The following is a 10,464-nucleotide window of genomic DNA, read 5'->3' on the forward strand; positions in this document are numbered from 1 at the left end:
CGTGATCTTTAGCTGATTGAACTAGTTCTTAAGGACTGATATATATATATATATATAAAAGAAAGTAAGATGACATAAATGATAAGTAATAAGATGTTTATGCTATACAGTATGATGTTTTATTTAAAAGATTATAATGTTTAATTAAATTTTTAAGTTAAACAGTTAATGTAAAATTTTATGGCATTTTTCGCTACTGCAACTCTAATGCCCAGGCATAGCAGTTGCGCCTCATGTTTTTATACATGCGTGAAAATTTTGTGCTGTTACAAATTTGATTTTTTTTTTTGGGAGGAAAGTTCGTCCCTGAAACTAGTTGGTATATATATATATATATGCGCACGATTCAAAGCATGTAAATGGAGGCTTCACCAGTTCACCTTATGCTTTCTACTTTATTGTAGAAATGATACTACTGTAAGACGTGGAAGTCTACATGACCTTAGCAGTGAAGGAAAACATAAAGAAATGATTCTACTGAAGATTTGGTGAAGATCCAAAGTCGTTTGCCCGAGATTCCCATTGGTGGTGAGGATTTGCCGGTATTGAAGTCGTCTACTGGAAAATTCTCTAGTGCTCAGACATGGAAATTGCTTCGGGTTAAATATCCTGAAGTCAATTGGCACTAGATTGTTTGGTTCTCATGGGCGATTCTTAAGCATGCTTTCTTTTTATGGTTAGTATTCAGAAATGCTCTAGTAACCAAAGAAAGAATGTGCTACTGAGGTTATTCGGGTTCCACCTTGTACATGTTTTGCTTTGCCTGCCAGGAGAGTTGTGAACATATTTTCTTCAACTGTAGTTTTAGCAGACGTGTTTGGCGCCAGGTTATGGGGGGATGCTTGGTTTGGGATCCTCCTATTGATTGGGACCTGCTTCTTCGTTGGTGTACTAATCATCTGAAGGGTAGGAGTTTATTTTCCATTGTTTGTAAGCTCTGTCTTGGAGCTTCGGTGTATCACTTGTGGAAACAGCATAATGCGCTGCTTCATGGGAATCCACTGCATACTGAAGAGTCTTTAGTGCTTCAAGTGAATAGAGATGTGAGATCGAGACTCTTAGCTCGATGTTCCCCAGAGTTGATTCGCAAGAATCCTCAACTTGCTGAGATTTGGAGTCTGCAGCATATAATACAGGGTTGATGATTTTGGATGTTGCTGCTTAAAGGCTGTTGGTGGTTTTTTTTCAACTTTTCTGGGGGTTCTTTGCCTTTTGTAGTTGCATTGATGTCTTGTTTTTTTTTGTTGCTTTTGCTGGCTGTTGTTGATTGGCTGAGGCTGATCCTGTTTGCTGCTAGATTATTTTAGCAGCTTGTTTCCAGGTTTCTGGAGTGTTTGTAGACTTGAGTTTGGGCTTTATAAAGTTTTTATTCACCAAAAAAAAAAAAAAAAAAACATAAAGATATGAAAATTAAAGAATAGCATATATAATAATAAAATAGACACGAAGATTTTATGTAGTTCAATTTATGACCTAACGTTTACAAATTAAAGCCCTAATAATTATATTTTTGCTCATATTCCTCGATGAATTTACAATACAAGGGGTTCATATTTAATTTATAGGAAGATAGCCAAATGGTATGAGAGATCAAATCAAATTATAATTAAATGTGTCAAATATGATTTGATTTGATTACAATCAATTACACACTCAATGCTGAAATCAAATCCCATAAAATCGAATCTTGTAGTATATTCTAATATCTCTTCAAACTCAAAATGAAAGATTTTGGAAGCTTGAGTTTGGTTTTTCTTCTTTTTGATATAGATGGTAGTGGTCGGCAACGGTGACTGGAGGCGGTTAGCGATAGTGATTGGAAATGTGCCTTAAATAACAATAAGCCAAAAGATGGCTGTCGTAGCGGAAGACGAAGGTAACTAATCAAATAACAGCGTCTTTGATTCTGCAAGGAGAAGCGTTATAACACCTCAGAAATAATAATAATGATAATAATTAAAATGTTATAACTATTTTTTTTTTTTTTCTTTTTAGAAGGTGTTATTAATTTATATATATATATATATATATATATATATATATATATATATATATATATATATATATATCTAGCAGATTTAAGGGACGCATGGCAGGTTGGTTACTTCATTTTTTTTTTTTATGGTTGTGCTTAATCTGCTTAACCCGCACGTAATAGACTTCTTCTTCTTCAAGTAACCTTCAACCGGTCTTCTAACTTAAAAGGCTATGCTTATTTTTTTTCTTCACGCCTGCCATTAGCTGAACTGAGAAGCTCATAATCAGAGAAAAATCAATAGGTATTTTCTTGAGTTTCTAGTGCACGTTATTTTTGTTCTCTAGCTCTTTAACATTTTTGGCATATGTATATTATTATTTTTTTTTCTTTTGTTTGTTTTCTTTCTCTTCTCTCAATACCCGTGCGTGTCCCAGACATCACTTTTGTTTTTTTTTTCTTTTTTTCTTTCCTTTCTTCTTCTTCTTTTCCTTCCTCTTTTCTTCTTCCTTCTCTGCTTGTTTCTTCTTCATTTCCTCCTTACACGAATAGAGAGGGAGATGAGAGTGAGTTGAGTGTTGGCCGAGAGAGGGAGGGGAGGAAGAATTGGGGACCCAGCCGGTGGGTTGACCACCGGACTGGGCGGACGACGCCGTCGGACCGGCAGGCCACGGCTCCGCGGCGACGACGTCCCTGGTGGGCTTTTTCCGGCGATTTTGATGGTACCCATACCATAGGAAGCCAAATTTCTCCATGGGTAAGTGAATTCCTAGCTCTTTTGTCTTTTGGGATGATTTTTGGAATGATTTTAGGAGTAAATTTTTGGGGCTAAACAGTTTGAGTTGTGGATTTTTTTTTTTTTAGTTTCAAGAGAAATTTTGGTTTCTTGATGATGTTCAGAGTAGTTGCTGGATGGGTTTGAGCTTGGTTGTATACCGTAGTTGTGGTGTTGATGTTTTGGCAGTGTTCACAGAGGTGAGGACTGAGTGATAATGTTTTGCTATGAGTGGAGTGTGAGTTTATGTGGATGAAGGGCTGATTGTGAGTGTTTAGGATCCTTTGTTTTGTTTTGGTGGTTTTGGCCATGTGGGTGTATTATTTTGAGAGTTAATTTTGGGTTTTACTAGTTTATTAATCTCAAGACTTGGTATTTCAAGAGGATGGTATAAACTCGTGGGTAGTGTAATTATAAACTCTAAATTAGGTAGAAATTTTATGCAAGTCTAAAATTTATTAAATTTTAGGATTTTTAGCTCTTCGTTATAAACAGTTTCCTAAAACTCAGAATATTCTCTAAAAAATTTACCCTTGTGTTTTATTTAGGTAAAAGCAACCCTGACGTTAAGGGCAAATCAAGGTAAGGGGATTTAACACCGAAAAACCCCAACAAGATTTTATTACAAATCTTTTGAGAAAGTGTTAGGGAATTTTACAAAGTATTTACTTATGTGATTTTTTAATGCCAAGCTTTTATTACTCATATGTTATTATTCAATAATTTTGTGCATAAATTTCAGTTATGATTAAGAGCATTCTAAAGTTATGATTTATACATAATTAAAGATATGATTAAGAGCATTTTGAAAGATATGATTTATGCATGATTAAAGATATGATTAAGAGCATTTCAAAGATTTAATTATAGAGTATTCTAAAGCTTATGATATATTCAAGAATACAGTTTGAATGAAAACAGGCTATAAAGTTTAAATTCTGCACATGACTATAGTTATGAAAGCAGCTCTTACAGTTTTAAAGTAAAGTTTACAGTTATTGCAGAGCCTACAAAATTACAGAAAATGTTCATGTGCAGTAATAATTGTTTAACCCTGAGGCACTATTACAGTTAGAATCGGTACCCATAGGGTAGCAAGGCAAGCATACCGAAAGACGGTGTGTGCTACCAGCCGGGGTTGGCCTTCACCTAGGGAAGATCCCCAACTCGGCGACTCTCCTCTGTGACGACAGACTGAGTCCATAGGTCCTTAGGACAAAAGCCAACGTGCTCCACTCACGGGAAATAGTGGTGTAGAGTCTGTAAAAGGGTTAAACCACAGCTACAATTTTATCAAAAAAATAGATGAAACAAATTTACTTGATTATTTATAAAATTTCTCATGCTATTATTGATGTTTCTTGTTCATTTATTTTAAGTTCTGTTAATTATACTTATAAAGTCAGTTTTAGTTGTTCATTTTATTATTTTTGTATAAATCATTATTATACATGACTAAAGATTTTTATAGCATGTTTTTATTTCCCTGGTGTTGATATTTCCTTACTGAGTTGTCGAACTCACCCCTTTTTCTTATAACATTTTTTAGATGAAGGTTTATATAATAGTCATGAGAGGAGGAGTACCAGTGGGACTCCTGGTTGTCAGTGATCCACAGATCTGGCCCTATCAGTGGGCAACCTGGACCTATTGTTCTGTGGACTAGCTGATGATGTAGATAGCTGTAAATAGTAGCAGTTTTAGTACCTGGGGACTCCTTCGTGGACAAGGACTGTAGAGATGATTGATCACAATAGTACAGTTTTATTTTGTGATGGAAACTGTACACATATCAGTCCTTTAACTTAGGTGGTTTTCTAGCAATGTTGATTGCTAGTTTTTGTATTACCACTTTACTTTTGAGTTGTATATAACCTTGAACCCCAGTGTAAAAATGTTGATACTGCTATCATAGTTAGTATAAATAGTAACATTACTCATGTCTTGAAACTCTCCGTCTTTATTTATTTATTTATCTTTTAGTTCGCGTTTTCCCTTATATCCCAAAACGGGGGCGTGACAACATGGTATCAGAGCAAGGTCAACTGTTGTTGACTTGCTATTAGAACCTAGGAAACATGGAGACCCAGGCTTAGGTTAAGATGTGTTACTACTAACGTAATTGAGTAATTATATAGGAATTCTAACTTTGAACCGTTTCAGAATTATGTTGGAAGGAGGCAAAGAATCTTCTCAAGGCTCCGGAAATGAGAATTTCCAAAACATGGCACAAATGTTTCAAGCTATGGCCAGAGAATTCGTTACGGCCATAACTGATCTTAGGAGAGATGCATCTCGTGAAGAAGAACGTGGATGTCCGTTCAAACGCTTCGAGCGCCTTCAAATTCCTTCATTCGATGGAAAACGGGATCCCATGGAATGCGAGAACTGGTTGATCGATGTGGAAGAAATTTTACGACTTGCTGGCTGCACAGAAGAACAAAAGGTGCAGTACACCACATATCGATTGTCGGGTGAAGCCAGAAATTGGTGGGTTGCCAAGAAAGTACTGCTAATCCAAGAGCTGGGCAGCGAATAAGCAATTTCCTGGCAACGATTCCAGAAAGAATTCCTTCAACAATATTTTCCCAAGATTCTCAGGGATGCGAAAACCCGGGAATTCATGGATCTCACTCAAGGAAATTTGACTGTCACTCAATATGCGGCTCGTTTTAATGAATTGGCGCATTTTGCTCCCTACTTGGTAGCTGACGAAGAGATTCAAGTGAGGAAATTTGAACAAGGTCTCAACCCTCGAATCCACGATCGTGTGGTTTGTCTAGAGATTCGTGACTTCGTGGAATTAGTGAACAAGGCTTCTTTGATCGAGGAAAGTGTGAAGAGAAATGCTATGGCAATGGCGGAGTCTCGAAAAAGGACTGCACCCCTACTGAATCAAAATCAAGTCGGATGGAGACGAAGACCGAATGGTAATAATCAAGAAGTCAGACCGAGAGGGAACGGATCGAGTTCCTCAAACCGCTTTCCTTGCCCTAAATGTCAACACCTTCACTATGGACCATGTCGTATAGGGACTCATAAGTGCTTTCGATGTGGACAGCCCGGTCACTTCGCACGAGACTGCCCAAAAGAAGGTCCTGTACCGTTGCAGATAATGGATAACCGCAAACCAGCTACTCAAGCCAAAGTTTATGCACTCACGCAAGGCGAAGCAGAGACTAAGAATGAAGTAGTTACAGGTATTTTACCCCTTTTTACTGGCAAGGCTGTTGTTTTGTTTGATTCTGGTGCTACTCATTCATTTATATCAGTTAAGTACGCTAGGAGGTTTCATGTTAGCATAGAACCAATGGAAGTAGAAGTGTTAGTAGCCACCCCAGTAGGAAAAGTTGTGATATGCAGGAAAATAGTTTTGAATTGTCCGATTTGTATTGAAGGGAGGAATCTCACTACTAATTTAATATTATTTGATATGGAGGGGTTTGACATCATTCTCGGGATGGACTGGTTATCAATCAATCATGCAATCATTGATTATCACAACAAAGAGATAATTTTTCGACTACCAGCCGACACCGAATTCAAATTCGTAGGAACTAAAGTGAACCATACCCCGCAATTGATTTCAGCAACTCAAGCCAAACAATTGATATTAGAAGGATGTCAAGTTTATCTAGCATGCATAAAAGAATCATCACATGAAGAAAAGAAGATAGAAGACATACCAGTGGTGCAAGAATTCCTTGACGTCTTTCCAGAAGATCTTCCAGGACTTCCTCCAGATAGAAGAATTCTGTATTGAACTAACCACAGGGACAGCCCCGATATCCAAAGTACCCTACCGGATGGCACCAGCAGAATTAGCAGAATTGAAGACCCAGTTACAAGAATTATTAGACAAAGGATTTATTCGCCCTAGCGTATCACCGTGGGGAGCACCGGTTCTTTTTGTGAAGAAGAAGGACGGGACGATGCGAATGTGTATTGATTATCGGGAGCTCAACAAGATTACCATCAAGAACAAATATCCGCTACCACGCATTGACGATTTGTTTGACCAGTTACAAGGTGCTGTAATATTTTCAAAAATCGACCTTCGCTCGGGGTATCATCAATTGAAGATAAAAGGAGAAGATGTACTAAAGACAGCTTTCCGCACACGCTACGGTCACTACGAGTTCTTGGTAATGCCATTCGGGTTAGGAAATGCACCAGCAGCCTTCATGGACATGATGAATTGAGTCTTCAAAGAATTTTTGGATCAGTTTGTGGTGGTATTTATTGACGATATTTTAATCTATTCCAAGAGCCTAGAAGAACATGAAGACCACTTGAGGATTGTTCTACAAAAGCTTAGAGAGGAGCGACTCTATGCAAAATTTTCCAAGTGCGAATTTTGGCTCGAAAGAATTTCTTTTCTCGGACACATAATCTCTAGAGAAGGCATTACGGTAGATCCTAAGAAAGTCGAAGCTGTGGTAAACTGGGAGAGACCTACCAACGTCCACAAAATCAGAAGTTTCCTTGGTTTGGCAGGTTATTATCGGCGTTTTGTAGAAGGATTTTCAAAACTATCAAGCCCGCTAACTGCTCTAACAAAGAAGAATGCTCGTTTTGAGTGGACTGAAGATTGCGAACGTAGTTTTCAAGAGCTAAAGCGAAGATTGGCGACTGCTCCAATTCTTACACTTCCTTTAGGATCGGGTGGATTTATTATTTATAGTGACGCTTCTAGAAGGGGACTTGGCTGTGTTCTTATGCAAAACGGTAAGGTAGTAGCTTACGCTTCTCGGCAACTCAAAAACCACGAGTTGAATTACCCCACTCATGACCTGGAACTTGCCGCTGTAGTTTTCGCATTGAAGATTTGGAGGCACTATCTTTATGGAGAAAAATGTGAAATTTACACCTATCACAAGAGTCTCAAGTATTTATTCACGCAAAAAGAGTTAAATTTGACGCAAAGGCGATGGTTAGAATTAATAAAAGATTATGATTGCGTAATCAATTATCACCCTCGGAAAGCCATCGTTGTTGCAGATGCATTGAGCAGGAAGTCCAGAGGAGGAGTCGCATGTCTAAACACCTTACCGCGTGAATTACAAGCTGATCTTCAAAAATTCAATTTAGAAATTATTCAAGGTGAAGTGCTAGCATTATTGGCAAAGTTAGAGATTCGACCTACCCTTCTGGAAAGAATTCGCACAGCGCAAGAACAAGATGACGAGACTACTCGCTTGAAAGAGAAGGTCAACAAGGGGTTGGGATTTTATATTACGTCAGATGGGCTGCTTAGATATCAAAATAGAATTTGCGTTCCGAACGACGCGGAGATAAAGAAACTGATTTTAGAAGAGGCACATTTCTCACCATATTCAGTGCATCCTGGAGGAACGAAGATGTATCGTGACCTTAAAAATTATTTCTAGTGGAATGGAATGAAACGAGACGTTGCTGAATTTGTAGAACGATGCTCGACGTGTCAACAGGTTAAAGCAGAACATTAGAGGCCTGCAGGACTGTTGCAACCTTTAGAGATACCGGTGTGGAAATGGGAGGCAATAGCTATGGACTTTTTGGTGGGATTACCCCGAACTCAGGCTGGGCACGATGCTATATGGGTGATCGTGGATAGATTAACTAAAGCCGCTCATTTTATACCAACAAGAGTAAAATATTCTCTAGAAAAACTGACGGAACTTTATATACAAGAGATAGTCCGATTGCACTGAGTACCCGAATCAATAGTATCAGACAGAGATCCTCGCTTCTACCCAAAAAGATAAAACACAAGCCCGCAAGCTAAAAGAAAGATAAAACTCCATAGAGTATTTGAGAGAAATTCTCTGATTTTATAAGAATTCAATTGAGTCCATTTTACATAATAATCAAGCCTATTTATAGAAGAGAAATACTTGTAGAGAAAGTAATCATAATCCTAATAGTAATAGTAAATTTTATTCTAGTAATAATAGTAAACCTTATTCTAGTAGTAAAAGTAAATCCAATCCTAATAAGGAAAATAAATAAATAAAGCAAATATAATCTTAGTAAGTAAAAAAAAAAAGACTTAATTATAAATAAGGAAATAAAATAAAATAAAATCTTGGCTTGACGATCAAGTCTTTCATTTTGTACTTCAATTGTTTACAAACAGGTAAACTCTTAATCAAATGGTGCTGCTTCAATATTATTTTGGACATCTTTTCTATTTTTTCGTTTTCACCAAAAATATTAATAAATCAGACACCCCACTTGAAAAAAACTCGTCCTTGAGTTTTCTTTGTGATATGTCACATGAGGCTCTTCCGGAGAAAGATGCTTAGAGAAATCTATGTAGATAGTATGCGGCTCGTCCGGAGAAAGATACTTGGAGAAATCTACATAGATAGTGCTAAGATATGACTTTTTCTTTTCGTCTCCTTCCATAATAATTTCTCCAAATATTTTTCATTTGATGTCATCTTCAACTTGATTGTCTTCGTCAAAGGAATCACTATTGTCATTTATTTCTGTGCTGACCGTGATGAGCTGTGCTTGTGGTGGATATTCTTCCACTGGTATAGTAGCTGAAACCAATGGCTGTGGTTGCACATATTGTTTCTTTGACGGCAACTCCACTTTTTCACCGTAACTAACATTATCTTCATAGACCGGTGGTCGGTTTATGGGTGCAAGTCGTTGGTGACGAGTATGCCTCACTCGGATCCCATAGCCAACATGGGTATCATTGCACCTATGATTACGAGCAGGACCCATGTACATGCGCTCCATCATCTCTCATGTCTGTCACATCTCTTTTAGCACCGTTTGCTGGATTTGCAGGTACTCTTGAAATTTGGCTCTCCAAGGAGTTTCCCTGTCACGAACAACATCGTTATAGAAGTTGTTACTGTAATATAAGTTGGCCATCGAATCCAGATAACGCCGGCTCGGATACCCCATGGATTTGGCTCTCAAAAGAGCTTCTCCCCCACAAGCGGCGTTGTTGGAGAAGTTCGTCACCGTTGCGCTGATTGGCCATGATCAGGATAAAGCCTGCTCTGATACCAACTGACGTAGCAGAAGACTAAGGTAACTAATCAAATAGCAGCGTCTTTGATTCTACAAGGAGAAGCGTCTTCATCTTCCACCCAAAAAGATAAAACACAAGCCTGCAAGCTAAAAGAAAGATAAAACTTCACAAAGTATTTGAGAGAAATTCTCTGATTTTATAAGAATTCAATTGAGTTCGTTTTACATAATAAGCAAGCCTATATATGGAAAAGAAATACTTGTAGATAAAGTAATCATAATCCTAATAGTAATAGTAAACCTTATTCTAGTAGTAAAAGTAAATATAATCCTAATAAGGAAAAGAAATAAATAAAGCAAATCTAATCTTAGTAAGTAAAGAAAATAAAGTCTAAATTCTAAATAAGGAAATAAAATAAAATAAAATCCTAGCTTGACGATCAAGTCTTTCCTTTTGTACTTCCATTGTCTGTAAACAGGTAAACTTCTAATCAAATGGTGCTGCTTAAATATTATTTTGGACATCTTTTCTATTTTCGTTTTCACCAAAAATATTAATAAATTCCGTCCTACATGAATGGCCAACTATGAGCTAAAATGAAAGTTGACAAAGGGTTGAAAATGAGGCCAACTATGAACCTTAAATGGATATGAGTCTTCAAATTATACCACAAAGGTCATAAAATTGTACCCACAAAAACTGAAATGAGGCCAACTATAGGCCTTAAATGGAGTATGA

Source organism: Alnus glutinosa, chromosome 11, assembly GCF_958979055.1.
Source record: "Alnus glutinosa chromosome 11, dhAlnGlut1.1, whole genome shotgun sequence".
NCBI lineage: Eukaryota > Viridiplantae > Streptophyta > Magnoliopsida > Fagales > Betulaceae > Alnus > Alnus glutinosa.